This window comes from Protopterus annectens, chromosome 7.part0 (genome assembly GCF_019279795.1).
Source record: "Protopterus annectens isolate FY-2018-M chromosome 7.part0, PAN1.0, whole genome shotgun sequence".
Lineage (NCBI taxonomy): Eukaryota > Metazoa > Chordata > Ceratodontiformes > Protopteridae > Protopterus > Protopterus annectens.
This window is the reverse complement of record NC_056739.1, coordinates 989,080,813-989,105,487: the sequence shown is the minus strand read 5'-3', so window position 1 is coordinate 989,105,487 and position 24,675 is coordinate 989,080,813.

Genomic DNA, 24,675 nt, shown 5'->3' with positions numbered 1-24,675 from the left:
GTAGTGTTGATATATGTCATGTGGTGGTTAAATGCTGTGGGACAGATTTGTCAGATCTGATGTGTTACAGACAGTGAGGCCTGCTAATGCTACAAGGGCTGAGGACACCCACATGCATTATGCACAACACTGTGCAATGTAATCACATACCTGTACATCCCACAACTGTCGCATAAGTGAGATTCCCACCATGAAAGGTGGACTGTACATGTGCCTATATGTACATCCATGTGTACAGCAATGGACGTGTACATGTATGTGTATAGATATGCATATATATATATATATATATATATAGATATATATAGATAGATAGATAGATAGCGTGAGAGAGAGAGACACAGAGAGACACTGGGTCATATGTACCACAACAGATGTGTGGTGAATAAGGCATGGACTGTAGACAAGTGTTGATACTGCAGTGCCATTCCACCTTCCCAAAACAGTGTACCCATTAACTAACACATAGGCAGAGATCTACCTAACAGTGAAGGTGTGATAAGGGAACATGGGACACAGGTGGACAGTAGCCTCCACTTTGATGAAGACAGTGCCACACTACACCTGTAATCTGTCTGTGTGGTATGTGTCATGACAGTAGGTTTGTCATCTATGGAAGTATAGGTTAGAGTTCCCCTCTACTCATCACAATGCCCTGTGTGGTATGTACTTCACATGACAACTACACCAGGTGAACAGGCCACAGACAGACCTCCCAAAGGGTAATACTGTATGCAAACAGATGCCCTATGCAGACTGACTCACAAAACCACAACTACACTGTATTGCATACTGGCCACACAGAGGTGACCTCTGCCGGACATACAGAGGTATGTCACACCCATAGCTGGGTGACAACCACCATGACAACATATCACAATCCATCGGGGTTACATGCTCTAGGGCCCTAACCCTTGTCAGCTCACTAAACAGCACATGCTGGAGGGATAGATTCCCATCTCAGACATATACCATACACCAGAATAGACCACATAGCAATAGCAAACAAGGCTCCTCCTTAGCAGTTGTTATAAATACCCCTGATGATTGTGTGGGAGATTGTTAATACACCCCAGGAAACACCTCTGTAGTTCAGCACAATCCTGCCAACCGGGTCCCAATAGCTCGAACAGAGCAAGCCAGGAAATACAGAAAGTCTGCCAGGATACAAAAGTGTCTCCAAAAATGCACCAGCAATCGAGACTCAGCCGATAGTAAAAACACATGTTTAATTCCACAAAATTCCACAAAATTAGAGTTTCCACAATACAGGTTTAGCGCTTTCATCTACATCAGGTAGACTTCTTCAGAACCAATTATAACCAGTTACGTCAGCTTATTTAAAGCAGTTTTGGCACCAAAGATACATATAATACATTGAAATACATAAAAATACATAAAAAATACTTCTTCTCCCTACAAAGTTGAAAATATTGAAAGTAATGTGAGACAAATAGGGCTAGTAGTACAGGGAATAAACCACTAACCTAACTATAAAATATATGGAATATAACTGCTCTAAGTGAACATTTTGAAATATGTAGGATATAAAAAATTATGTAAGTAAAGAGTAAAAGTGATGTAATGATTGTTACAAAAGCTTATAGAATAAACTGATGTGTATGTAATGTAAGAAGCTTACCAACCACAATGGGGGAGGGGGGTGTGATAAGTGCGTAAAAATGATATTAGCCACGGTCCATAAGTAAAAACGGTTTAATACTAATACTTTCATTTAGACCTGGCCATGAAGTAGCATCGCACAAAATCTGCCATTTGGTCTCAAGGCATGACAATCCTACCTTCCAATTGCCTCCATACTCACTCACCCCTACCTGATCAATTATTGAAAATGTAAAGCTGTGGTGGGAACCTTTTTCACTAATATGCTTACTTAAAGCATTGTTCATATCAACCTTTTTGATTTTATATAAGTGTTCATAAATGCGGGTTTTAAGCTTCCTTTCTGTCTTCCCAATATAATATCCTTGACAGCTGGAACAAATAGCCAAATAAACCACCCGCATGGAATTACAATTTCCTTTCTTGCCATAACAAATAGTTCTATTTTTGTTACATAATTTAATAATATTACTCTCATTGATGTATTGACAATACCTACAACTACTTATGGACCGTGGCTAATATCATTTTTACGCACTTATCACACACACCCCCCCCCCATTGTGGTTGGTAAGCTTCTTACATTACATACACATCAGTTTATTCTATAAGCTTTTGTAACAATCATTACATCACTTTTACTCTTTACTTATATCCTACATATTTCAAAATGTAGATGAAAGCGCTAAACCTGTATTGTGGAAGCTCTAATTTTGTGGAATTTTGTGGAATTAAACCTGTGTTTTTACTATCGGCTGAGTCTCGATTGCTGGTGCATTTTTGGAGACACTTTTGTATCCTGGCAGACTTTCTGTATTTCCTGGCTTGCTCTGTTCGAGCTATTGGGACCCGGTTGGCAGGATTGTGCTGTTGGTTGGTCTGGTTCACTATTTCTGAGTTGACCTCTGTAGTTCAGGTTGACAGGGGCAAGTGAAATCAAAGTACATGTGTGTCAAAGGCCAGGGTAGCATATGGCTAGGCTGCCGTAGGCCCTAGAGCCAATAGCATATTACCTATCTATTACACTATGCACTCACCCATGTACTTAATGCAATAGCTGCTATGTGAGGTTGAATAGGTGTAACGCTGAATGTGTGCAAGGTCTGTAAATGTGTGATAGCTTAGTATGATGTTGTATCTGACATGGTAGTGCCTATCCTAGCTGTGAGGACAGCAACTGTTGTGTAATGTACTGTTAGGTAGACATAGTAGTACGGCATATGATGTGATGTAGTTCTCCATTGACAAATGTGGTGTCTCATTGTAGGCTAAAGCAATACATGTATGCTTAGTGAGTGGTACTGCTGGTGAATCCATCACCAATATGAACTGTAGTACTACCTGAAGCTGTAGGGCTAAACAGCACAGTATGGTGTGCGTTCACATTGCTTGGAAACACTGTCATGTGTGTTTCCTGTAGTCTGCACAGAGGACAGACTGCAGGCATAAGGGTGTGTAAGTAGCGGCACACAGCACTGTATGGTACACAGGTAATGCTCATCTGTGTTGGCATACAGTGGTGCGTTGCATGTTTGCCTGATGTGTGTGCGATTATGCCTGTACAATGGCTGCAATCATATGTGTGTTACAGGGTTAACGTGTGTATCCAGCAACATATATAGTCTGTTACAGCAGTATGCCACCTATAGTAACAACTGGACATATCTGTTAGGCAGGGCTATGGCATCAATGACTAGGGTGTTTGATTGGTACTACTGCACCTGTACTTTACATCCATTGCAATGGATGACATCTCTGTTCGTGCATTGGTGTGATATACACCCCTGTCTTGAGGTTGTGCAATGTGTCATAAACAGTGTGTCAGGTACTGTTGTATAGTGGTGTGATATATAGAGTCTGCCAGGCAGTGTTAGTTAGTTCTGGCCTGAGAACCAATAAGTGTTACTGAATGTGTGTAACCACTGACAGACAATAGGATGGTATATATGTTAGTAAAGTGATATCTGTGGGTAAAGGTGTAAAGTGTGCCACAGGACACACTCACACATATTGTTCTTATCTTTTTCAGCCAGATGGCCCACCAACACAACCCAGCTTACACAGCGAAAGAGGAAGAGGTGATAGTCAACAGCCTTTTGCAGCAGTACACTATGATCTTCTCCAGAAGCAGCCAGCACCAGCAGGAGCGGAATGCACTGTGGCAGGAACTTGTTAGTTGGGTAAATGACATAGGCATGCATAACCGGACATATGAGCAGGTATGCCATCACTGCAGTGATTTAATTAGACAAGTCCAGTGGCGTGCGTCTGATCTCCAAAGACAGCAGCTTGCCACAGGTGGTGGGGTGGCCATTCATCCCCCACTCACCAGAGCGGAGGAGCTGCTCCTAAGCATGGTGGCTTCTGGACAACAGCTACAGCAACCTCTGACATGTGTTGTAATGGAGGCCGGAGCCACCCAGCACATCCACCTGGAGCAAGCAGGTAATATGCCCTATCTGTAGACTACAGTTAACTGTATTGTTAGATTATGTGTACGTGAGATGTGTACTGTGTGTTTAGCAGTTCTGCTGCCTACTGTTGTGCAATACAGATAGTTTGTATAATATCCCTGCACCTGTGACTGTTGACTGTTGTTGTACTGCAGTTTAGCATACCCACTATAGCAATGCCACAGTTGTGGCCACTGATGAACCCTCTCATATTCTCGTAGGTCCCTCTGGTGTGATGGCAGGGCAGCCAATCCATGCTGGTGAGTGTGTTATACCTGCAATGTTGGTGATGAAATATGCATGTCATAGGTGAGGTGTAGGCCATGTACACGTAACACACATACGCATAATGCATGCCGTGCATGTTTGCTGTGAGATGTTGCACAGCTCAGTAATGTCAGAAGCTGCCTCAATGACATGCAATACACAGAGCATGACACACAGTTGTGTCAACCCCGTACTGCACATTGGATAGGCATAGCTGCAACACCTGTACACAACATAAGACATTTATCACATGCAGTACACAAAGTCATGCTACATATGGCATAACCACACACCCACTGTAAGGTCACACGTCAGTATTCCACATGTCATCCACACACACACACACACACACACACACACACATGATGTACCTCAGGGGTAGAGGCCTATCATGGGGCTGTGCAACACTCTTCAATACATAACACAGTCATGTTAGGCAATGCACCCTACTGGACACGTCATACACCCATGTACAAAGTGGTCGTGTAATTGTGAACATATCCACAGCACTGCAGTTCCAGTACAGCATGCTAGGCGGTGGTCTGTCACACAGTAGTAGCCATGAGTGACCACAAGATGCATGATGATGATGATGGCACATGGTACTACACGCTACCTAGTTACAGTGACCACAGTACTACACATAGCAGTCTTTGCTGTGCACCTCATTGTTCTGTGTGTGCAAACATATGCACCTATACACACCAATGCTTAGCATGTTGTGTGTGTGCTTACATATGCTAGTATACACATTTTGCACAACAGTCACCATCTGTACAAAGAGTCACATATATGTCCTGGAATGCTATTGAGTGTATAGGTCACATGACACACATTGGGTATGTGTGGTGTTTAATGTTGCAGTCGTGTAGTATGCCATGTCATGGCTGGCAACAACATATCTGCAATATGTCCCACACGCACCATAACCACTGTGCAATGTCCATGTCGTGCATTGGGATTCCTTCCTGTCTACATGCACCATTTATCCCATGTCTGTACATTGCATGCATTTGCTACACCTGTGCCCACTATTATGTGATATGGACACAGACACTGTCATCAGACATGTCAATCTATGTGTCACACAGATGACACATGCAGCCATGGTATGTATACCATTGAGTGATGGTGCACATGACATTGCAGAGCAGATAATACTTGCACAGCAATGTTGTGTCCATGTACACATTGTGCTCCAGGGTGTAGCCAATCACTGAACAACTACACACATGCATCAAAGCCATGTATAATGTCATTAGATAGGGCTGTCTACACTTGCACTGTATGGTGTTGAGCAACACATGGTCTGCCTGCTGACACGTGTGTGATGACAGTTTGACTTGTGATACTGTCACCCACCATCACCCACTATTGTGTATGTGTTGGATTGCTGGTGTGTGTGTGTGTATGTGCTGTGGTGAGAAGTGTATTTATGTGCATGTGTGCATGTGTACATGTGTGCATGTGTGCATGTGTACTAACATCATGTACAGATTGTAAAGTGCATTTCCTGTCTTCCTTCCACAGGTGCTGTGTTAGGCATGGCTGAATGCAGCAGGGAACCTGATGTCACCGCCACTAATAGTGGAGATGATGGGACATGTATTGTGGCACAGGAAGGTCTCATAGGGCCTGTCATCGTTCCACCAATCGACAGTACACAGCGGTCAACCCCATCTATGCGCACACTCATACTGCCAAAACATCCCTCATCACCAATGGCCATAGCTGAGGGACAGCATACAGTTGGCATTGACCAGGAGAGTGTAGTAGCTATGGCACATGCATCCCCTCACAGCAGCCATAGCGGGATTACTGGAATAGTGCCACATAGGCAGATGTCCAGGAGTTCTTGGGGGAGCACCACTGGTCATATTGCCCCTTCGCAGATGTGCCCCCTAGGTATCACAACCTCCAGTATGTTCCGAGCTGTAATGCAGGCACAGGCATGTATGGAATGGTACACCCAACAGGGACTAAGGGTGCAGAGGGCCCATTACACTGCTATCAATGACAGCATCCATGACCTTGCTTGTGCCATCCAGAATTACACCAAGGTCATTGATAGCCGTTGGAGGGAGGCATTAGATGTCCTCCACAATGTGTTAGCCATGAGCCAGGACCATGCAGGAAGGATAAGAAGCTGACACGGATGCATGCCAGCAACAGCATCAGCTGGCAGTCATCGCGGACGGACCACGGATCACATCCACTCCCGTAGTGGCAGTATCAGCCCCAGCAATGCTGGGACTGGCCTGGCCATTGGCCGTCCTCCTAGACCACGTGCACATGGTGCTGGCCAGTCCCAGCAGGGACATGGGTCCAGTCATCATACCTCTGCCTCTGATGATAGCACCCAGTCAGGGTTGGTACCCGATACTGCCCGTAGCACCCCTGCTAGGCACAGGTACGGTGTCCGTGGCTGGAGACAATAATCTGTATGGCCTAGCAGGTACAGTCTGTGGCTGTTCCAAAACTGCCTGTATATGGCAGTCACATGGTGGAGTTTTGTGCATGCAGAGACACACACACATTTACCATACAACTAGGGCTCACACATACACACACCCACATTACATCAACATTGGCCCATGCAGTACTGTTGTCCCTCACAGACAGACACACACACACACACACACACACACACACACACACATGCCGATTGGATGGGTCAATGTCGGGCTCTGGCAAACCTACAACACACCCTGTGCATATGATGACACCTGTGCCACCTCCTGTCATCTGTCACATTGATGCAGGAATAGGCTAACATGGTTCTGATGCACAGGGTGACATTATAGCAGTTTAGCAATAGTAGCAAGTTGCCAACAGGAAGGTGTACTGATATCCTTGTAGGTATATCTGAGCAGGCATTATGCATCACAGCTCTGATAGTCATTGTAGCATTGTCTACACCAGTGTTAGGTTTGAGTATGTATTGTCCACCCATGTGCTACTTGGCTGAAGTGTACAGTGTTGCCAGCATGTGTTAGTGAGTGGACAGTACATGTTTGATGTGTGCATTACAAATTAGCAGGTGTACATCTGTGAATATGGGGTGTGCGCACTGTCTGCATGTACATGCATAATAAACACATGGGATGTGCGACATACCCTGTTCTACACATTGTTAACATCTCATAGTATCTTTCGATGGCCAGTATGCATTCTACTACAGATATGTACTAACATGGGTACACATGTGTGTATGACATGGGTTGGCATTATGCTGTGGGTGATACCGTTGATATCTGTCAGTGATCTGCAGCCTGGCAGTATACACCACCTCAACAGCATGACTATAAACAATCATTAGATGATGTCCTGACAAATGACTCACAGTTGTAGGGAACTCAGTAACAGTTGGATCCTTCCAGTACTATACTATAACAGTAACCAGTGGTGTTGACACATCTGGAAATGCATGCATTGGCCTACACTGCATTCCCCAGATGGGAAGCATATCCTACACAAGGGTATCATACAGACAGATACCTGTTGTCCAATACATGCTGTATAGCAGTACGCCATCTATGGCATAGTCATCCACATTTACTATACATACTATCCTGTCAGTACCACATAAGTGGTAGCCCTGAACATGTATGTTGGGCACCAATGTGTACAGACAGACATGTGTTATGTAATTTGTCCCTTGGTATCCATATATCCATAGGTATTGTGGGGTCCCTCCGTGTTTCACATAACACATTAGGGGCCTGTATGCATATCCACAGGGCTAGTGCACACCTATCATGACTGTCCATTATTGCCAGTCATTGTTGTGTATGAACATGTCTGACATATACCCCAGCAATTACCCTCACTCAAAGTACTCTATAGTACATGTCATGGGTGTGTGTGGCAGGGATGTCCTTAGCCACGGATCACTACATTGGCCGGTCTTGATGCAGACATACATATGTGGCCTATGATCTGAGAAGCAGCGGCACAATCTGTTGAAGGTTACAAATGTAGTCATGTAGTATGCAGGCTTCCCAGCTATGTACTGATTGAGGTCATATGTACACAAACCTATTTGACACACAGATACCTGATGTGTGCAATGCACATACTGTTTGAAACATATGTCATACCGTAATAAAAGCAAAACCCACATTGCATTGATCACCTGTGGCACACACACAGCGTTTATAGGACTCAAAACCCTACCTAACTTGGTTAGGACACTAGTGAAATACGCATTAACATGACGCGCTATTTGCTTTACTGAGAGCATTGTTTTTCCAAAGCTCTATTTGTAGGATGCTGACATCATCACACTTGGCAAAGAGGTATTCACCACTCCTAATGTATTTCCACAGTCTCCAAAAAGGCCACTCCTCTCAAAGGCAGTCTTACACACACAGTCACAGGATTCAAACCCCTACCTAATTATGTCATGGTACTAGAGAGATACACATTAACACGGCACGCTATATGCATGACTGGGTGGTTTTCATTCTCCTTGAATATTTGTAGGATGCTGACATCATCAGACTTTCCAAAGAGGGATGTACCTCTTTTAAAATGTGTTTTCACAGTCTCCAAAAAGGCTACTCCTCTCAAATGAAATCATACACATACACCCCCCCACACACTTGGTGTTTGCAAGACTCAAACTCCTACCTGACTATGTTATGACACTAGTGAGATACGCATTAACACGATGTGCTATTTGCTTCACTGGGAGCATTTATTTCCAAAGCTCTATTTGTAGGATACTGACATCATCACACTTGGCAAAGAGGTATTCACTCCAAAAAGGCTACTCCTCTCAAAGGCAGTCTCACACACACACATTCACAGACTTCAAACCCCTACCTAACTATGTTATGATACTGGAGAGATACACACTAACACGGCACACTATATGCATTACTGGGTGGTTTTCATTCTCCTTGAATATTTGTTGGATGCTGACATCATCAGACTTTCCGAAGTGGGATGTACCTCTTTTAAAATGTGTTTTCACAGTCTCCAAAAAAGCTACTCCTCTCAAAGGAAATCACACACATACACCCCTGGCGTTTGCCGGACTCAAACCCCTACCTGACTATGTTATGACACTAGTGAGACACGCATTAATACGACACGCTATTTGCTTGACTGGGAGTATTCATTTCCAAAGCTCTATTTGTAGGATGCTGACATCATCACACTTGGCAAAGAGGTATTCACCACTCCTAATATGTTTCCACAGTCTCCAAAAAGGCCACTATTCTCACAGCCAATCTCATACACACACATACTCAGCAATTGCAGGATTCAAACCCCTACCTAACTATGTTATGATACTAGTAAGATGCACATAAACACGACTCTCTACATGCTTCATTGTGTGGTTTCTCTTCACATGCTATGTTTGTAGGTTGCTGACATGATCATACTGGACATGGTAATGTGTGTGCACTTAGTGTTATGCAATCCCACAAATGAACCTTGTTGGTCAGCAGGTGTGAACATCTTGAACAGGAATACACAACATACCACAGACATTTGTGTTGTGTGTTTGTCGGTTTACAATATCTCTGCTCCTGACTGCAATCATGATGGACTCCATGGACTAGCATTTCGGACTTCGTAGGCTTATAGGAATATAGTTCCCATGGTGTGTTGTGCACCAACATTGTGGGATGTGCCACATGTTGCTGTGACACATTCAACGGTGTAAGATCCTGTAGAGAGTCAGGCTCAACAGACTGTTTGGGTGCAGTGTCTGTTTGTCCTGTCATTCACTTATGACACATATGGGGAAGCAATGTTATCCACGTGATGGGATTCATTTGGCATTGGGAGGACCAGTTTACACATTTTACATGTGATATCTCCTGGTATGATGTTAGTACCTTTTGTCACTGGGAGGTGGGTATGTATGTATGGGAGTGTCTGACAGGATGTTGACATTGTCAGTCAGGTACAGTTGACCCTGACTCAGGACATATATGACTGTACATTGATATTTCTGACATGGCTGAAGGAGGTGTAATGTTTCTGTCTGTACTCCATTGCAGATTATCTTTCCACAGCAACAACAAACCTGAACACTAAAACCCTGTTATACTCTTTTACACACTTGACACACTACTGATCCTTTGTGATCAGTCGACAGTGTATGTCATCATCATATCCTGGCATGTCCAAAAGTCGATTTTGTGTGTACTCTCCAGTCCAGCCGGTGCATATTGGAATTCTGATGCATTGCTACAACTGCCTTATGTACACAGGTAACACTGTCCTCCTACCAACAAACTCAGATATCTGTGAGAGGTGCAACTGTATAGACAGACAGGAGGCTGAACTCTCCCAAGCCATGACTGGCACAGTCTATCGGGTGGTGAAGGTAACCACACATACCACAAATACAGTCACATATGCACCTATGACAACAGCAAACCATATACATTGACACACAATGAAATACTTGGAGCATCTAAATATACTCTGCCTAAGCAGCTTAGACATCCAAAGCAGACACACAAACAACTGCTAACACACAACCATACACACATCATCACATAGTTCACAAAGTCATTGTGCCACACAGTCACTGCCCCTTAGGCGTACACAGCACACCTCATACACTTGTATTAGGTGAGTGTAATTGTCCGTCACACTGACATCCCACTCACCAGGCTAAACAAGGTGAAGGTCACTTTGTGCTGTGTGTCAGGTGCCAGGATATGCCACATGACACATGCACTGTTGTCAGTCCACTGCAAGTACAAATATGGCTCCATTATTGACCATTCTGGTGTGTAGACCCTTAGATGTTCCTCCCTGGACTACATGACAGGAGACATAGAGGGGCTCTCTGATCATGTAGCCCAGGACAGTATGACCCTGACCTTGTGTAGCATCTTACCCTCACCAAGTACTATGTCACAGTATACAGATGACATGATCACTTTTAACAGTTGCCTAACATATTGTTGTCATTCACAGGGGATCCAGTGTCTGTCAGCCTGGGATTACATGCTCAACATGCCATGTACATTCACTATGGACGTCATGCACCTGTCACCCCTAGGCTTTCACAGACTGCCTTAGGCTCTTGACACACACATAGTGACTGTTTGAAGCGAGGGTCAGAAGACATAACCACAGCCATAGACATTACAGGGTACAGGAAACGGAGAGTGCTGGTGCTCAACAACTGATGTCTAACCCTCAGAATGCATGCACTCAGGCTCACATCAGTATGGAATCTGTCGATATATGTGCAGTAACAAACACCTGGTTCAAGCTCACAAAATCACAGCAGCACTAACAGGTTTTATGTCATACCATGGTTTTCAGACAAGACTCGGACCAGACAACAACAATAGGGGGGAATCCATATACATCATTCATACACACACCTCCAGGTTGGTAGCAGTACACAAAGCATTGGGGAACGTACATGTGCAACTGAGAGTGGGCAAAACTTCATTTCAATTTGTAGACTGTTACAGACCACACTCTCAAACATGGGCACAACAGTCGTTATTCCTGGGAACACTGGGGAATGTGAAGGTCTCACGAAACACCATTATATTGTGTGACTTCAAATACACAAACATTGACTGGGTATACTACTCAAGCAGTGACACCCTCGCACAACAGTTGCTAAGATTGTTACACTCAAATGCTAGGGCAGACCTGGTCACCACACCCACAGGGGGTTAAGCATGTGGTACCTGATCATCACCCACATGGGGACTCTGTTCCACAACAGAGGTATACCTGTAATTGTTAAGGTCGGAACATACATTCATCTCACTAGACATACATATCCCATACACACACACATCATATGTGATCTCAATGACATACTTCTCATGAGCAAATGTCACACTTGTACAAACTGAGGGGGTATCCCTCAATGACCCTGGGACAGTGTTAATTATGGCTCAGACAACTTCATACTTTACAAGCACATTCTATAGACAACTACTGGAATTCATGGATCATGCTATCCCAGATAACTACAAGACTCACTCCTCCAAAGGCAGGGGACCTATCTACTGGACCATGGCCATTACTGAGCTATACAGGAACAGGAGAAGGCTACTACATTATAGAGCGCAATCACAATCTGGAAGGCATCTCTGATCAGTACTATGGTATAGCTATGATCAGTTGTTGATTCATCTAAGGCCCACTTCTAACGGACACTTGCAACAGACACTATGGACAATCACAAGGCCTTATTTAGTTATGTCAGGGACCTGTGTGGGAACTCACAGATATGCTGTGAGTTACTGCATAATTACAAATAATACAGTGAACCCACTGACATTGCGAACATCCTGGACAACAGGTTCAGTGGGAATGTTTCCCCACCATCCCCCCTGCAGTGCACATGTCCATCACAACAGGGTGTAGCCTCCCTGACATCACAGATGAACATGTGTGCGCTGCCCTCTCCATAGCAGTCAACACAGCATCAGTTGGAACAGATAGTGTCCCAGACTGTGGCATACACAAGATTCATGACAAACTTCACACTCACATTATGTCACTGTTCAATATCACAGTTACTGATGTCTACCCATGGAATAGCATACAGCTATGCTGTACCCGCTCCACAGTGCTGGTGCCACAAGGGACCCTGGACATTATCACAATATATGCCTAACTATCCTGGTCTGCTATGCTATGGAGTGTATCATCATGGAACACATACACATACACATTGTGAACCTACAGACACTGGATCATACACAATTTGGTGTTGTTGTGGGCATATCGTGCCTCTTGCAGATGTTTGATGTCTTTAAACAGTTAACAGGTCCATAGACATACACAGGGTTGTCCACACAGTCTACCTGGAGCTCACACACCACGTCTACACAATACCCCACTTGGCATTTACACATTAGATCACTGGATTCAATATCTACACATATGTTGCAAGATGGATTGCTAACTGGATAATGGATAGCACACACATGGTCAGTATTGCAGGTGCCATGTCTGACTATACACCAGTTACAAGTGGCATCCCACAGGGCTCAGTCCTGGGACCTCCCTTGTTCTGTATATATTTCTGATAATACTGGGTAACACAGGAGGAATATGGATGACCATGTTTGCAGATGACTGCAAACTGTGTGCCATATTCGACTCCACAGCTGGCACAAGCATCCTCAGAAAGGGTCTCACAGAGATGGATGACTGGTGCCAGAGCCATGGCCTACAGCTACCTTACTTTAGATGCATAGTCATCACCTTTGGTAGTAACATCGTGCACACACATTACCACATAGGTGATGATACATCACGTACAGTGTGTTTGGTTTGTGATTTGGGGACATGAATACTTAGTACTCCTGCCTTTGACATTCACGTTGCCAGTGTTGTTGGACACACCTTCTATTTTGGCAACCTTATCCCATACAGTTTTACATCCAGATCAGGTGGGGTCATTGTGACCCTGTAGTTATCTGGCACATGCTTGGATACAATGGCCCATTTCGGATGTAACTTACCCAACACCTGCAGCAACTGGAATGTACACAGATTTACATAACCAAGTGGATCTAGGGACTCACACATATGGTATGCACGGTTTGGCTATAGTCACCCCAGCTCTCCTCAGTTGCTTACTGCCTGCTTGGATGCAGTCTGTGCCTTTTGTTTGATGGGCCATGTCCATCACAGCATTGCTGGACAGGCTCCACATGAGGATATCAAAGTCCCTTACAGCTACATGCCCCAGGGACAGGTACGTGAGCAATGATGTTAATAGGACATGCTGGAGGGGCATATTACCATCACAGAGGCTCCACTCACTCGGGAATGTGATCACAGTACCACATATGCACAGACCCACGCTCACCACCTACAGGTGACATCTTCACAGGTGGACGGGTGATCATATGTTTAGCCCTTAGATATGTTATGGGTCCTTGCTAGACAGAGGCAGAATGAAATGAACATATGTGAGATATCTTGTGTGATCTACTATTGACAGGCACAGTCTACTGATCTAGCATAATTGCAGAATACAAACACACTGTGGCTAGGCTTCTACATACCCTAGGGCAGATAGCCTAGTGTCAACCTCTGAACCTATGCTAATGTTCGGGATGCACATTGTTTAGTGATGGTACTGATTGCAGGTTTTGTTTCTTCTTTGCTTTACCACTTCCTATGAACAACCTCGGTTTCTGCATAACATATTTGATTGTGACAGGATTTCACTATATTATATTGTGTCTGTTGTCGTATCACTTTGTGCACATGATGGATTGGTGAATAGTACAAGGTTCCTGGGTTGACACTTGCAACTGAGGGATATGTGTGGCCCACTGCTGTATTCAAACTTGCCTTAAGTGTGTGAGCATGCCCAGTTTAGACTTTCAGTGTTTTGTTGCCTGACATTTGTCTCATAGTTTCAAGTGTGTGAGCATGCCCAGTGTGACCTTGCAGTATGTTGCTGTCTGAGATCCACTACGTTTGTTGATGTGTGTGAACATTACCAATATTAACATTTATACTATATGTGTGTTGAATATCAGGTTATATTATTACTGCAGGCCTCACCTTTGTGTTTTAACTCGACAGGGATTATGCTATGCCTGCAAGGTTTCCATGAGATACTTAGCATTGACTTATCAACATTTTTTCATACAAGCTGACCATTGACATGCTGTCATGGTTTAGTGGTTCTGTACTTTGACTATAGTGCACTGTATCCTGGGTTCGAGGACTGTCACTGCTTCATATTTTCATACATGCCAGAACAGACTGCTTTAAAGAAAGTGAAGCAAATATGAACTTGTTAACCTGCTTTTGATGAACTATACCCACATTTGACCAGACTTGCACAACATTGCTCAATGTTGCCCAACATTGCTGGACAGTGCACAATATTGCTGAACATTGCCTGTAGTTGTGCTACTTAGTGTGTGCAATTTTGTTTACATATACTAAATAGTGGTGAGAGCTGTTTAGCAGTGCTTTATATTGCTCAATTATGCCTCAGGTGGTGCTGCAGGGCTGCCTATGTCAGATGCACATTTTACACTCCCTATACATGTTTGTTAACAGGTAGTGTCAAGTTAGGCATCGCTTTTACTGTATGTGCAAGTCAGAGAGAGGTACCATTTCCAGGGTTCCTACTGAGCCAGTGTATATGCTATGTGTTGCCTCTTTGCCAAGGCCAGCGCATACTGGGCACACCTCCTTCTGCCTACTGGGGCAGGCTCAGGTTGTTCCTCCTCCTCCGAGTCATGCTCTGCCTGTGATGGCCTTGGCAATGGTGGGGGGCTGTTGTGCCCAGCCCTATGTTGCTCCTACTGCAGCTGTTTTCGCAGGATCATTTTGTGTAGCATAGCACATACCATGACTATTTGGGTACATGTAGTTGGTGAGTACTGCAAGGCTCCACCAGATGTGTCCAGGCACCGGAACCGTGACTTGAGCAGCCCAAACACACGCTCGATTACATTTCGTGTTTGTGCGTGTGCCTCATTATGGCGTTCCTGTTCAGGTGTGTGTGCATTTCTGATGGGTGTCATCAGCCACGGCTCAAGTGCATATCCAGCATCCCCCACTAGGTGACCATGAGGGATGTCCCCATTGGAAAATGTCTGGTACAGCTGTGTCAGATGCCAGATATGGGAGTCATGGTAGCTTCCAGGGCAGCCAGCACACACATTCATTATTATGCCCTGGGCATCACACAGTTGATGGAGGGGTAACCCTTGTGGTTATAGTAGACCCTACCCTGCTCATCGGCTGGTGCTTTGATGCGAATGTGGGTGCAGTCTATTGCACCCACTACCTCAGGGTATTCCGCTATTTGCTGGAAGAGACGCATATTGCTGGCCAATACCTCACGGGAAATGGGGAAATATACATAATCACCGACATGTACTGCCATGGCATTCAGGAACTGGTGCAGTACCCTAGATTCTAATGCCTGTGAAATCCCCATCATATCACCAGTTGGTCTCTGGAAGGTACCTGTTGCTAATATTCTTAGGCCAACACATACCTTGGTTTCCACTGGGATGAGTTCCCCTCTGTTGGTTCTGTGTGTGAGGTGTGGCCTGCACAGCTCAACAATTTTCTGCATGAGGTCTCTGTCCACTCTATAGTGCTCCACTATCTCCAGCTCATGTAGCCCCTGGTAGGTTACCCTAGGCCTGTACACTCTTCTCCGACTCATCACTGTGGGTTGCTCAGCAGCATTTGCATTGTCACCACCCTCAGCATGTTGCATATGTCGCCTTATGACAGCAATAGCAGCCCCTAACATTTCTTTGTCTCAGTAAAGCTTTTTCAGTTTTCACTTCTATTAGATTGCTGCAGTGTTGCAGTGTGTCTGAGAAATACATACTGGAATGTTTTTTGCTGAGTTTTGAGTGCTGGGCTTGGCTAGTGTAATGCCTGTGTAATTGGCTGATTCTGATTGTTTTCACCTGCTAGCTCTGCTAGTACTCCCTGGTTAACTTCCTGCTATTTCTGCTTCCTTTTCCCTTTCTGTTTCCTCAGGGGGCAGTGCCGCGCAAACAAGCACAAACACATGCACACCAGCTCACACACGCTCACACATGCTTACATGGACTAAAACTTGCTTATTCCTGTTAAAACACGTGCACACCGGCGCAAACTCGCTTACAACTGTTTACACAGCCTTACATATGCTTACTCAAGCCGACACGCATGCACACACGCTGACACGCATGCACACTGTCTTACTCGGGTTTACTGGCACACACACGTGCGCATGCACGCTCAGCAAGAAACTTTGGTGTTATCCACAGCATACACCTTTGATTTCTTGACTTTACCTGGCCTACCTGTTGACACACCTCTTTCACTATTATGTAAATGTAAGCTGACACATGTCACTCTGCTCCAATGAGCTGCACTCCTTTCATTCATACCCCCCTCATGATGTCACCTATCTTCTACTCTGTTACTCCCCTTATCCTACTCCTACACTCCACTGACTGTGCTCATTTGCTATGTGAACTTGTGATTCACTATCATAACTCTCATTTGCATAGGATTGCCTACTAATGCTTAGTTACATCTCTTAGACTGAGCTTCCCCCCTAAGCAACCTCTACTCGGTGGCCATGTTGTCTTCAGCCTGCCATACCCTTGCATTGCAAATTCATTTTAGCTATGAAATAAACATTTGTGGATCTTAATTATTAATTTTCTGTTTTTTAGGGCACAGCGTGTTTGCGCGGCACTGCTCTATGGTTAAACCACGGAAATCTGGATTAAAAAAAAAGTTATTTTATTTTTAATTTGCAACACTTCCCATTGCCAATGGCCGTATTTTTGGCCATTGGCATGCTTCCTCCTGTGAATGCATGCTTTTGTTCCAGCTGACACGGCTCCGTTTTGCTATTTGCAGAACCGTACTCAGTTATCAACTGAGTACATTTCTGCAAATAACACTACTCCTACTCGGACAGGTTCGGGTTTCTTGGATCGCAATTTTACCTCATTTGCATGGCTTTTGCCTGCAATTGAGGTAATTTGCATATCCCAGCCCTGTCCATGTAGGACTAGTTTGGAGACCTCAGTTGCACGCCCCTGCCGGCTGTTCCTGGATCGCTCGGTGGACATGTTGGCTTGCTGGAGTCTTACTCTACTCTTAGACTCTGTGCAAGCCTTCATGAATCCAGCCCTATATGTTTCTCTTGTTACTCTCCTTGTTTTACATCCTGCCTGTTGTTCATATTTCACATCTGTAGGCTGTTTTGTGTTTCTCCAGTGAACAATACTGAGCATCTACCTTTTCTGTTTTATCTGGGAACAGTCATTTAGTTATGTGATATGTATGTGTATTATCTTTACATTGTCTTTTAGGACACCTAGGAGTATGCCACCCAGGCATGTCAATCCTCAGAAACCCCCCTTCAACAATGCTGAGAACCAGATGATAGTGGATGCCTTTAGGCAACATGGTGCTTTTCTGCTGGAAAGGGAACAGGGAGATATGGTATGCACAATGCCAATTTGCCACCAGAGTGTTGATGATGATGTGAATCCTGTGAGAAGCCATGGCAGGGCATACAAACAGATGCACCACAGGGTCACTGACATGATCACATCTGCACAGAGGAGAGCAGCTGCAGTGGGTCATGACTAGATGGTTACCAGGGGAGGACTAGCTATGGAACCACCATGAACACCCAATGAAAAGTTCCTGGCTAATATCAGGGATCCAGATAGCTCACAGGATCTGAATGTCAGTGCAACAATTTCAGAGACAGCAAACATGTCCCAGGAGGAGCTTCCAGATAGGCTTTGCTATCTCAACAGTTGAATACTGTTGTACAGTAAAACAACTGAAACCAATACATTACTTCGGTGTCACATGAGTTTTATTGGTTGGAGAATTATAGATTGCTACAGTTATTAGCTTAGGTTGGAGTTGTTAGCCACATTCTTGTTGAAAGAATAGTTAATGGACATATAAAGGGGTAAAAGTATTATTACCTGTTACTATTAAATTTGATGATGTTGCCCTTAACTTTTCTTTAACTTCTTCCTGTAGCATCTGGCTTGCAGAGGAGAATATCACTTGCAGATGGTAAGCCAAACATTTTTATGTCAGTACTGCTGAGCAATTTAAAGAAATATTTTAGTGTGTGATGATGTCAGGCCTGTTTTGTTTATTGCTGTACTATCTGTAATAGTAACAGCACTGTTAGTTTATTAGCATATATTGGACTATAGTAGTCTAGGTATGATTATTTTCCTGTATTTATTGCTTTTCATCATAAGTGAGCATGACAGTGGAAGTATGGGCCCTCTGCCACCTGATGTCAGTGTATCAGCAGACTCTGATGATGATGGTGGACAAATACAGGTACAGTCAGGGGATGCAGAGAATGAATCTGACACTAAGGTTGACATACAGGCATCCTGTGCAGTTCCATCGAACACAGCCATTAGGCCTATTCTTACCCATTCCACTGAGCCCTCAGATATTGGACAGGTGGAAAGTGAGGCCATTGATCATGGAAGTGTGGCTAATGTGACTTCAGTGTCTGTTGACTCTGGCTGTAGCCAAACTGTGGGCAAGGTGCCACACAGGAGGATTGATAGGGCTGCTCGAAGGGGGCCTGCAGTCCTTCCTCCACCTGGTGCAGGTGTCTCTTCCCGTGGCACTCAATGTATGTTTATGGTCATCATGTCAGCACAGGCATGTTCCCATCAGTGCTCCAGACAAATGCTAAGGGTTGTAGATGTGACTGCCTCCACTGTGTTGCTGAGTCAATGGATTGGATGAATGATACAATGGAACGAGGGGTGTCTGCCATGGAACAAGCTATGTCTGTGATGGAACATCTGCTGGGAAGGGAATGACATCCTCATGGGCATAGGCCGCCCACATCATCTGCTGTTAGCTAACATGGCCATGCCCAATCACGCTCCCATAGTGGCAGTACTTCCACTGTTCCATCAGTAAGTGTGCTGTCCACAACTAGATGTGGCAGGACATGAGGTCATGGCCCTGGGCATCCCCATGAGAAGAGCTCATCCAGAAGATATCAGTCATGTTCAAGTAGCAGCAGTGCATCTGACTGGGGGCATGGATGTACCAGTGTACCTCCTGGTAAAGCCAGTTCATGTGGTTGGGGATGACAATGATGAACTGCCACCTCTACCATGCACAGCTTACACGTGTCCAACATACAAAGATGTAGAGCCAGCACAGAGCTTGGCTGTGTTCATGTAGACACTCGCACACCAATTTCACTTGGAGGACCTCTACAGATATACACACAACAGTTACATGGTTCAACCATGCAGCTTAAAACTCATTTTGTCTCACTGGCCATTTGTTGGTTTATCCAAATATCTGCCTGCTTCTCTTTCTTACTCACACATGCTCACTGACCTTCTGTGTCAGCCTATGCCGCCTGCCCCTCACACAACATCCTGTACAAGTGATGATAACTGTGCAATATCCCTGTTTTCAATCTTTTGGATTCAGAGATACATAAGCTTTGTGTCTGATGCTCAGGGTGCATAGCTGACTTAGTGCTTAGTATATCTGCATTTGTGGTGTTGAAGTGGTAATTTTACCTTTGACTTATCTTGGCCTTGGAGAGTTAGACAGTTGATAGCATCCAAATTTCCCAGCTTTATTGTGAATGATCTTGGTAGGGTTGTGAAGTCAGAAACTGCAATGTGTATCATTACTTTCTAGCTTCTCTCTTTAATAATTTTCCACTACAAATGTATAGTAATAAACTGAGGCCAGGCAGTGATCATCAGTAATTTTGTGAGGTATGACTGTGTGGCTCTGTGATGCTTGAGGCCTACTACTCATTAATGGACACACATAAGTCACACAAGTCTCTGCTTTCACATGTTAAGATAATTTCTGTAACAATTTCCCACCTTTTACTTACTTACAATACTAATTAGTGAAATACAAGGATATGCCAGTCATTTATATTATTACACAATACACTCCCGACTCAAGACTTAACCTTGTAAATGCAACAGCCGATGCGGTTATAGTTCAGGGCTGACTGTCTGATGCAGGCAGTACACAGCCAATACACGGGGAGGTAAAAGTTGTGTGAGTTGCCTGGCATCAATGTTACTATATGCATGCAGGAAAAAGGTTTTAGGCCCCTAGGTGGTAAGTGAGTGGGATCTCTTATCCAATGCAAAGGCATACTGAGCATGCCTATGTCAGCCTACACCCAGAGCAGGGGGTGGATCCCCCTCTGATTCCTCATCTGGCTGTTGCTGTGGTGACCTTGACATTGGTGGTGGAGTGTGTGCCCCTTCCCCTTACTGATCCTGCTGAAGCTGTTTTCTCAGGATACAGTTGTGTAGCATAGCACATACTATGAATATTCCTTTACATGTCCATGGATTGTACTGCAGGGCTCCCCCAGATGTATATAGGCAGAGGAACCATGACTTCAGCAACATAAACACATGCTAGATGATATTTCTGGTTTGAGCGTGTGCCTTATTATGGCATTCTTCCCTGGGTGTGTGTGCATTTCTGATAGGTGTCATCAGCCATGGTTCGAGTACATAGTCTGCATTGCCCAGTAAATGATCTTGTGGGATATCCCCCCTAGCAAACATCTGTTACAGCTGTGAGGTGTGCCAGATATGTGAGTCATGGTAACTGCCAGGGTTGCCAGCACTCAACTTCAACATGATTCCCTTGGCATTACACACAAATTGGCAATTGATAAAGTGGTAGCCCTATCTGTTTATGTAGAGCCTACCTTGTTCCCCAGGTGGTGCCTTAAGTTATATATATGTGCAATCTATGGTACCTGGTACTTCAGGGTAGTGTGCTACATGGTAGAACTCCTGCATATTTCTGGCCCTCTCCTCAGAACTATGGTGAAAATATATGCAATCGCTGGCATGTTGTAGCAAAGCATTCAGGAATTGATGGAGGATCCTGGATGCTGATGCCCATGATACCCCCAGCATGTCCCCTGATGGTCTCTGAAAGGTACCTGTAGCTAAGATTCTAAGTGCTACACATACCTTTTCTCCACTGGGGGGGGGCTTCCCCTTGGTTGGCTCTGGCTCTGAGTTGAAGATGGCAGAAGTTGCAGAGTTCCTGTAGTATGTCCCTATCCACCCTGTAGTGCTCTATAATTTCCATGTTATGTAGGTTGTGAAAAGTTAAATGGGGCCTGAAAACTCTTCTCCTTCTCAGTCTAGGCCTATTGGCAGCAGGCAGCAGCACTGGCTTCACCATGTAGCACAAACAGATGAATTATAGCAGCAGCAGTCCTTAACTTTTTGTCACTGTAGACTCCTTTCCATGGATGTATTCTAAAAGTTTTAGAATTCATAGGAAAAACCAGCACTGAGTCTCCATGGTTGATTTATAGCTTGTTGAAGAGCTCCACCATGTTGGATTGGTTGATTAACATACAGTTCAGATGCTTGTGCTGTAATTAGCATGCCACTGTGTTTATCCTGTTTGCTTGGGGTGGGTGTGCCTCTACATGGTGCTAACCGAATTTAAAACTCTCTGCTAACATATGTGCACATGGTAGAAAATAACCATGTAGGGTTTATTGAAAAGGTTACTACACATTTAAGTATATAGAATGCCTATCTGGCATTTTCTCTTTAGTATCTTTATTATATCTTATGGCAGTTCTCCTACTCTGCATATGAATTTCTGCCTTTTTTGAAAGTTTGCACTTTCTTTTTTTTTTTTTATGGCTCAGCATTACACTGTCACAATGTCTTCTATGGCAATGACCTTCCTACTACATCTTTTATCACTCTCGTCCTTTGTTGCCTCAGATGTCCATTCAAAAAACACAACACAGATGCTGGGTTATTTGTAATCTCTCCATACCACCATAATAATTCTGACACTATGGCTGATGATTGAAGAAGTTTACCAACTTCTATAACTTTAGTCATGGACAAATATTTGTATCTCTGAAAAATGTAACAGCTACATTTACTTCTATATCATGCTCTCTCTTCAATGTCATGACTAGGGTTTCCACGCATCCCGTTTTCAGTTGGAAACTCTTGGGTTGAGCTACCTTATCTCATTGCCTGCTGTGCAAAGCAGTGAAAAGTCCCACTTTTCAATCACACTAAATCCCTGTAGAAAAGCTGCAATTACTTCTGGCTTTTCCATGGCAATTCAGTTACTTCACCAACCCAGGCCTGCAGGCAGAGCTATTCCCTGTTAGGTCTGGGTGTTTAAAATCATGCAAAAATTGGCTGCAATTCATAAAGGAGGTGGAGATTGGTGCAGAAGAGCCTTACAAGGATGGCAGCTGTAGAGCAGTTTGCTTTTAGCACATCTACAGCCGCATGAAAGTAAGACTGAGATTTGTCTTTTTTTTTCCTAACAGCAGAGCCAGCCAGCCAGCTACAGAGCCAGTCATACATTTAGTCATCCAGCCAGCCAGCCAGTAATCCAGCCAGCCAACAAGCAAGTAAACTAACCAGCTACAGAGCCACCCATCCATCTGTCCATCCAGTCATCCAGCCAGCCAGCTATCCATTCAGCCATTCATCATGCCAGCTAGCTGCTCCAGCAGCCAGCCAGCCAGCTAATCACTCTAGCCATTTATTCATCCGGCTAGCCACTCCAGCCATTCACCCATCCAGCAAGCTACTCCAACCAGCCAACCAGCCAGCTAGCCACTCCAGCAGCCAACCAAACAGCCAGCCAGCTAGCCAGTCCAGCAGACAACCAGCCAGCCAGCTAGCCACTCTAACAGTCAGCCAGCTGCTGTACCCATAACTGCATCTACTTTACCACTCCTGTGGTGACGTCATAGCAAAGGGTGTGGCCAGTATCATTGGTCACTCCCCATACCCCACTTTGACACACTTGAAAGGTGGCAACCCTATCATGACAATATTCTTCAAAATCACATCATTTCCTCTGCAGTATTCCATTATTTGCAAGGCTACTCCACTCTTTATTCAACTATACTTCTCTCTGTCTCTCTCTCTCTGTCTCAGTGGCCAGAAACATTTTATTGTGTTGCCATCTGAAAAATTAGGGGAAAACAGCAATGCAATGTGATAATAAGCATGCCAAAAAGAATAAAAAGAAGCAATCGAGACTTGTTTAAAAGAAAAGTTCCCAATCTCAACACAAAAAGACAAGACTCAAATAAAAATTTAAATAATGAAGAGTAGCACAAAAAATCTCAACTTGCTCATCATTCTAAATATGATACCATATGGAAATCTGCTGGGCAGCATCAGTATTATTCATTATCTTGTAGCACAAAATATGGACATAGTGTCCATTCGACATCAGTCACAGACACTGCAGAAATCCAGCCTCTATGCAAACCTGCCTTCCTTTATATACACCTTCAATCTAACCATGTTGCATTTCATAAGGGACATGTTGAATAACTTACAATGACACAAACTCTCAGTCACTAACATTCTCTTAAACCCGTTATAATTTGAAGACAGATATTCTGTAGTCTTCTTAACAGTGCAAAGCTCACATTATAACGTCTTTCTGAAAAACAATTATATTTAATATCATCCATGAAAACTTCCAAAAAAAATCCATAAATAAGGAAAAAAATAACCAACCTTCTTGTGTCAGTCAGTAATATTAGTTTGAAAGTGGCAGTTAACATATCTCATGATGGTTACCCAAAATAATAGTCCAAAACTATCACATACTATTCTTTAAGCTGCAGAACACCCTAGGCTTTCATTTAATTCTGCAGTAGGAACTTCCTCTGACACTTATAACACCATATACCACTAGACCACATTTTACTCTAAACTTCCTGCAAGCAAAACAATAAGTACTCCCACTTTCCTGCAAAGAAACTATGCAACAGATGACTAGCATCTCCCAAACG